At 42.7% G+C, this 8,173-nt stretch overlaps 1 protein-coding gene across 1 annotated transcript in view; it reads left to right on the top strand.

Annotated features, from left to right (window-relative positions):
• Positions 1–5,704: 5,704 nt before the first annotated feature.
• LRRN2 (leucine rich repeat neuronal 2) overlaps positions 5,705–8,173 on the top strand; it is a 213,565-nt gene continuing 211,096 nt past the window's right edge. The window contains exon 1 of the mRNA XM_060772969.2: positions 5,705–6,280. The gene's annotated coding sequence lies outside the window, so the exon portion shown is untranslated. The remainder of the gene's footprint in view (positions 6,281–8,173) is intronic.

Raw genomic sequence — 8,173 nt, 5'->3', positions numbered from 1 at the left:
ATCAGAGTTCTATGTCAGTGGCCCTGATTTCTGGTGCCAGAATCAGTTGGATGAAATCAGTTCTTAATTGCAGCTCAGCTGGAATGCTGCATTCCTGGTCTGCTTCCTGGAGCTCTTGAACTTGCCCTAACTCTGAGTCCTTACTTCTCTGAGGTTCCTGGTCCTGCTCTACAGGGGTAGATTCCTCATTGCCAGGCTGCTGCTCTCTGACTGCCCCTGACTCACATGCTGGGTGAAGCAGCACTTCATCTCCATCCTTATCTCTAGCCCTGACAGGAACACCTATATTTATCTCGATTGGATTTGTCTCATGTGAAATGATGGCTCTGAAGTTATGAAGAGGTTAAATATAGGTAGAGGGGTAAAACAAAGAGGAAGAAGACCTTCCAACACAGGGAGAGATTTCCACATAGGTCCCACAGAAGCAAAGAGAAATCCCTGGTGTTCAAAAGATATTTCCACAGGGGCAAAACAAAGGCAGAGATTCCAGAGAGAGATTGCACAGAAGAGAGAAGCCCCACATAAGCAAGAGCAGCAGAAGTCTCCAAACTTCCCTTTATCCAGAACCTGCTTCTCCTTCATTTGGACTTTTCTTCACATTAGAGTGAGAAAAGTTGTATGTATGTTGATCTCAAGCCTTTTTCAGTTTAGCTACATCACTCATAGCTTCTTTAAGGCCTGTCCACACAGCCATATAACTCAGAATATCTTCTTTGAACTGGGTTATCTGAGTCCACACTGCCATATATTCTAGTTCAAAGCAGAAAATGTGGGATTTTCTTCAGCTGTGTGGAAGGGGCCTTAGATTGGTCAAGAGCAAGTTTTCTTTAGCAATAGCCTTTTGTGCTGCTTTCCTTTTCTACCTTCTTAATAAAGAAATAACTGTTTTTGTGCTACTTGACTTATTGTCCTTTTGGAGTTACTTCTCTGTTTTTAAGGCTTTAACTTCAAAGATCCTATAACGAGTACCTGGGGGAGCTTTCCCCCCAAACCAGCAAACCCCAACATTACTCTTTCATTGGATATTTATTTTGTTGCATTAATGATTAACCCAGTAAATAAACAAGCAAATAACTTAAAGACATTGTGAATTGATTGATTGATTGATTGATTTTACAGCTTGGCTTTGTCCTAGGATGGGGTTCAAGGAGACTTACAGAGTATTGTATGTTTGATTCCCACTGTTGCCTCTGACTGTCACATATTGCTACTGGCACCTTATTTATAAGTTGTCAGCAGGCTTGGTTGATAAAAAAATGAATCAAATTTGTTTTGGATCTAAGGGGCGCTGGTGGTTCAATTCTAAAGTCATTTCCAATTTTTTTTAAAAAAAGAGTCGGAACTTTCCAAAACTTCCAAATCAATTTATTAATGGCGGACATGATTTCGCAATACATGGAAAACAGCACTAGCACTGAGGAAACTCCAGAGTCTTCTCCCTCCTTCATTTTTACACCAATCTTGATGAAACTTGATATACTGCTACAACACATCCTCCTCTGTTAGCATACCAAATTTCAACATGTTCAGATGATCCATCAGTTTTTAAAAAACAAAATTAGAAATAATTTATTAACATTAAAAAAAAAGAACTACCTCCTTGAATTTTTAAGGAAATGACAAAAGGTTATAGGGGATCACTCCCAACTTTCAGTCACATTCATATTGTTGGAAGTCACCATTTGTGCAGCTGAGGCCCCGCAAGTTTGGAAATGTAGTGTCAAGTCCCCAAAACACACCCCAGAAAAAAGGGAGAGACCCCAATAAAAATATCAAAATTTTAATGCTGAGCAAAAAAGAAGTTTCCAGAAATGACTTTATTAATTTCACCCTCTCCCCGACTCCCAAACAAACTTTTCCTTCTTTTTCTCTCTTCTCTGACACCAAACCCTTCCTTTCTCAAAATCTTCCCTTCTGCCTCTGTTAGCAAAAACTCCTTTCCTCTGGCTTCAAACCCTTTCTTCCATCCAACAGCAACAAGCAACAGCAGCAACAATGGTCCAACCTCTCCTCTCCCTTCCCTGGCTGCCAATGAGCCTTCCAGCCATGTGCTTGGGTTTATGTCCAGCAATGGCTGCTGGATGCTGCAAACCCCTCCCCTCCCCAAAACGTAACCCCCGATTGGCTGGAAGGCAAGCAGCTTAGGCTTCATCTCCCAGCAGACTTAGTTACATTAAAAACGCTTCATCGTAGTTCTGACTCACCTCTGCATCCCTGAAAACAATCACACAAGGTGAATCAAAACTATAGGGGACTACAGCCTCATGGAAACGTGGCGGAAGTCCCTTCGGAAGGCAAAAAATCCGAATTTTTTTTCCGAATTATGCCACAGGATCCAAGTGAACCTATCCAACCCTAGTTGCCAGCCTCATGCTCACATTTCAGAATGCATTAGATTATACATTTTACAGTCTGATTTGTTCCTAGGGATGGTGGGATTTTAGTTTTACCCATCTGGAAACTGCCAAGTTTAAAAAGACAGCCCTAAAGCATGGTATTCAATTAAGTTTTGTCATATCTGCATCTCTCCTTTTGTCTTTCCATGCGTTCTTACCGCCGGCAACATAATCTTCACTCATGATTGAAACATAATGGACTGTTTGTCTGTATAGGAAAAGGTGAATAAGGAACAATGTGTTCATTCCAGTTAAAGGAGAGTGAAGGTCAGCAGAAAGTGGTTGCATAGATCAGTCACCGAATCAAGGCTGAGGAATTCTTAATCAGAAGCATTTTAAATACTTCTAAACACATTTTCTCTGTACTATTGAATAACTGCATCATCTATCTCCCAGTTCACTGGAAAACAAAAAGGATGATTTAGCACCTTAAGTACTTACATTTGACCAATTATTTAAAAAAAAAAAAACCAACACAATGATAAAAGGTGCCATTGTCAAACAAAAGAATGGTTCAACCCTTCTTAGAGAATGCCAAGATATTACTAGTTACATTCATTTGAAAGCTCTGCTCTCTGGTGACATTATGCTTTTAGAACTCTAGCAAAACACACCTCCACATGCATACATGCACCTTGACACACAAACATCAGCCTCCACTCCCACACTAAAGTATACTCCAATCCACCAGCAATCTCTACTGAGAACACATTTCACCAGCTTAATAAGTTACTCTTTGGGTTATGAATCCCAGAGTTCTCCAGTCAATGATGCAAGTTGATTCTTCTCACTAAGAGATCATGGGACCCCTATCTGCTGTCCCATGCAGTTTACTTGCTGATAAAGAACAGTGGCCCCTGATCACCCTTCCCAGGTAATTGGAAGGACTGTAAGGGAAAATATGTGGAGTCCTATTCACACCGTCTTACTGCACATAACAGGAGAAACCAGAGGAGCTTGAACCCCTGAAGACAAGGTTGGGAGAATGTGACACACTTGCCCCCAAAATAAGCTGACAAAAGTGGACCACCAAGACTTCAATGTAGCTTGAGGCTCATGATGTATCATCAGTTAGAACTGTGCTAAATGATCTGAGAAATACTACCATTGAGCCCTCAGGAATATCAAAATACAGACAGTCTATGCTCAGACCTGTAGCTGGGGGGGGGGGGGTAGGGGTCGTCGTCCCCCCCAAAATTTTTCAGGTTAAAAAACCCCTGGTTTACTCATGAATTTTAACTGGTTAACCAAATCCCCATGCTAAGTCTATGAGATGCAAAAAATTAAGAGTCCTTCCAGAACTGCAAGCACTATCTCAAGCAAATATTATCAGTTTAATTTATTCACATTGTCTTTCCTTGCAGCAATAGCCAATGTAGCAAAGCAACCAAGTTGGGGGGGGGGGTGTTGAATGCTCTCATTAAGGAGGCCAGACATGGTGGAGGTGGTTGACAGGGGCAGAGCTGCAGGCTATTAAAGGCTGCTCTGCCCCTTCTGTGTACTTTGCTTCAGCGTGACCCTACCCCCCCCCCAAATTTCAACCCTCCCCGAAATTTTCAACCCTCCCCAAAAAAATTTTCTGGCTACGGCCCTGTCTATGCTATTCGCACTTCTGCAGGAGAGCATGAAGAGAAGGAAGGCATTCCTAAGTAGACGTGCTTCTAACAGTTTTCAGATTTAAAGATGTTTAAATGATAATAGATGAGAAAAATCATTTGTCCTCCCCTTGCAAGTGTCTGCAAGTAGTCAACATTAAAAATAACTTGTCTACCAATGTGGACTACCCCAACACCAACAGATTTGGAATTCCTGTTCCCACTACCTTTGAGGGCTTCACAGGAAGCTATCTTAAGGTTGTTTTTATATTGCCAATTGTATAAAAAATTCTGCATTTGAAATTAATTGCAGAATTTTAAAGTTCATGGCATAGTGCCAGGCTAAGTTAAGGTAGCATTACAGACAGATGTCTGAGGGAATTCAGAGAGACGTATATGGAAATAGATCAAGAAAGTGCATGTATAGATCATCTTCAGACCTATAGCTGTTCTGCTCCATTCCTTTCCCTAAATATTTAGCTTCCTTTTCTTTCAATAAAGTAAAAAAAAAAAAAGATCAGTCTTCTGCAACTTTGGTCTCTTTAGAACTCAAGTCCCATTGACTTAGAGCACTGGTCATACTGCCCAGAGCTCACAGGAGTCCTACAACCTTATCACATGGGGAATCCTTTTCTCTAACCCCCCCCCCCCATGCCATTTTGTCAGCAAGTGTGATGAAACAGCAGGCACGAGGGCCAATGCTGTCACCCTATGCACCGCCCCAGCATGGCGATGCTTCCCTCATCACATGGGAGATACATTGCCCAAATAGGGCAGAAGTGTGCTGGTCTGTATGCTTGAGGAGAAGCCTTCAAGGATGCTTCCATCCCATTTGGGGTTGGGGCCTCTGCCAGAAGCCACTCAATGTCATGTGATAGCTGGCATGGGGCTTCGACCCTAAAGAAGGCTCAAAGCATCCTGGGATGCTTATTTTAGTAAGTGTGATCAAAACTCAAAGTTTGGAGAAGCTACATTTCAGGACCACAGCTCCAAGAGTTCCTTAGCCATGGGACCATAGAACCTCTCAAGGTCTAGATCCAGGTTGGGGAAGACAGTCCTAAATTAAAAAGGAAAAGAGCAAATTAGCCACCGGCCACACCACAATTGCCTATTTCATCTTTAGGAAATATTTAAATAAATTGGCCCAAGATCCTGAAATATTATTTTATTTAACACTGTGAGTGTGTTCCTTCAAGTCACCTGTTGACATAGTGATTCCTTGAATTGCATAGGGTTTTCTTAGGCAAGGAGTCCTCAGAAGTGCTTTAGCCATTTCCTTCCCCTAAATTTTAGTATGCAACGCTCAGTATGCATAGGCGGTCTCCCATCCAAGTACTAACAAGCACTGACCATGCTTCTCTCTTCCAAGATCAGACTGGGAGCTGGTGCCTTGAGGGTATTTATATAGAAACAAGCAATGTTGATCATATTATGCTGCTTCTAACTTAAGCTAGGTCCTTGGCTGTTCTGCATGTCTTTCTCCCCATTGGCAGAATACGATAGGTTTGGAAACTTTGAATGATTTTGCCTGAAGGTCCAGAGGTGACAGTCTCTGTAGAGAGGCAGCTGCCTTTTGTGAAGCCTGTCAGTTTCTCCAGGATTTCCATCACAACCCTGCTCTTACTTCTGCTGTCTGCTCTCCACCCTCCCTGCTTCTCTCTCCCCCCTCCCCCCCTCCCCCTCTTTCCCACACACACACACACACACACACAGACACACACACACACACACTTTTTGTTTACCACACAGAGCTTGTTGGTGCCTTGGGAGTTAAGTGGCAAGGCAGGCAGAAGCTGATTCAGGTGGGTGGCACATTGCAGTGAGAAGACTCCAGCTAGAGGGAGGAGTGAGGGAATCTAGAAGGGGAGGAGGTGAGCGTGGTGTGGTGGTGGGAGCTGCTGAAAGGAAAGGAGAGGCAAATGTGGATGTGCCTGGATGTGCCTGTGATAGCAAATGAGATGTGAGCGGTGAAAGGAAAGGAGAATCTTTCTCTGCTGCTTCTGCTGCTAATGCTGCTGCTTCCTTCCAAGAACAAGCTTTCTGAAAAAGAAAGAGACGGAGCAAGGGAGATAAGGAAGGGAAGAGAGAATAAAGGCAGGGACTGTTCTGCCATCATCTCCTTAGTACTGAATCTTCCTGAGCTTCGTCTGGGCCACAGAACCAACACCCCCTTTGCCTCCTTCTGTCTATCAACTCCAGGCATCAGCCGGAGACAGATGTGCGTGCAGCAAGACAGCAAGATAATAGACAAATAACGCTGGCTCTGGGAGAAGAGAGGAGAATCCAAGGGTAAGTTCAGCTCTATTATTCATCAGCTGTGGCAGTAGCAGGGGCAAAGGGGACTCTCCAATGCAGATAAAGGAGCTGTATTTGATACCCTTTCTTCCTCTTTTCCTGTCCCTTTCATCCTCTCATTTGGGAAGAATCTGAATGCTGAGAAAAGAGTGTTGTATGTAGCTGGCTGGTGGAAACTATCAGGATCTCTCTATTTTTGATGCTCAGTAGAAGGGAGGCGAAATGTGAAATGGGGGGAGGGATACTACATCAGAGGGAAAAATTGGGGGTGACTGACAAGAAAGTTCAGTTATAGAGCTCTAGCCCAGTAGGGTAAATTTTAAGCTGAACTGAAATACATATTTTGTTCTTGAAGCATAATGAAATCCAGGTATGCTATTCCCCCATCTGAGGAGATGAGGCTAAACTCTTAGTGTCTGGTGCAAAAAAATAAACACAGAAGTACTTATCCAGATTGTGATATGGTTTCCTTTTATGTTTAACCTGGAGAGTCTTTGGAGTGGTCCTTGCAGGCTGTGCAGGTCTTGCTTGTAGTCATTATCAATCCTTCAGATTTATCCAGGGATGCTATGACTTGTTAACCATTCTAATTAACCCCTCATGTCACAGATAAACCATCGGATCAACTAAGGCATTAGATAGGAGAAAGAAGTATTGGTGAATGTAGTCTAACCTATCACCTTGCATCCCTGCACTACAAAGCATAGGCAGCTGGCAGAAATGAGAGGGTTCAGCCCAGAATCCCAAGGAGATGAAGGAGAAAACAAAACAAACAGGAAGAGGTGAGCCAGACAAGGGAAAAGTGCTAAGGATGAACTTGGTGCATTAAGAAAGGGGGTTACTGCTTTGCAAGGTTTATCAGCTTATGTAGACAAGCCAAAGAAACAACAACAATCCTACCTTTCACCTTCCATACCACCAGCCCTTAAAAACCTTTATAATGCCAGATGATGGTTTTCTATTATCATCTCTAGTTCACAGAAAGCAAGAGCTGGACTAGCTTGAGAAAAATAGATCTAGGCTTGCCAGCAGGCTCAAACAGTGAACAACAAGGGGTTAGCTATGCTGATGGGTTGATTGAACAAGTAAAAAGTCTTGAAGGAGGTGGCTGTCTGGTCCTTCTTTTTCTTCTGTGGGTACTTAGGAAAATGAAGTGATAAAATGATTTCATACTTGTCCTTATAGAATCTAATATCCCTCTGTTCAGTCTTCCTTTTCATTTCCTTCCTGTTTTCTCACAATCCCTTCCCCTGGTTTTGATCAATTGTGCTCTGATCTGCACTGCAACCCATCGTGTTAATCCTGTGCAGTGTTGCGTAGTGTAGCTGGCTAGGCAAGGCAGAGGGAGTTTAACAACACAAGCTTTCACAAATAACATCTGGGAGAATCTGTATTTCCTTCATTTGGATCATGCAGTACCTTCCTCATGGCTAGGAAGCAAACCCCTCCCTAGTAACTCGATAGGAGTTCTCACTAATGAAGATGGGAGGAAGAGGTCAGTGGAAAATGAGTTTGTTGTTTTGAAACATAATACTTTGCACAAAAAAGCAACAGGGCACCGCCCCCCCCCCCCTGTTTTTTGTTTTGCATCCCCTGTCTTCCAGTCTTTCATTCTTTATGTAACTCTTTCAACAAAAATGTCAACAAAAAAGCATCTTGATGGAGGTCCAGAAAAATTCTCCCTCAGATTCCCTCAATCCATGTTTTTGACATAATGTTGATTTCTAGTTAAAGAGAAGTAGAACATAGGGTTTAAAAATGAAAAGGAGTAACTTAAACTATGCATGAGCTTTCCTTAGTTGCCTTTCTTACTTTGTGTGTATGGGGGAGGGAGTGTGTGCCCCCTTTGTTTTTGTCTATAGAAAAGTGGCTTTGCATTTAAGATTT

This window comes from Anolis sagrei, chromosome 4 (assembly GCF_037176765.1).
Source record: "Anolis sagrei isolate rAnoSag1 chromosome 4, rAnoSag1.mat, whole genome shotgun sequence".
NCBI classification, from domain to species: Eukaryota; Metazoa; Chordata; class Lepidosauria; order Squamata; family Dactyloidae; genus Anolis; species Anolis sagrei.
This window is presented reverse-complemented; position numbering and strand designations above follow the sequence as displayed.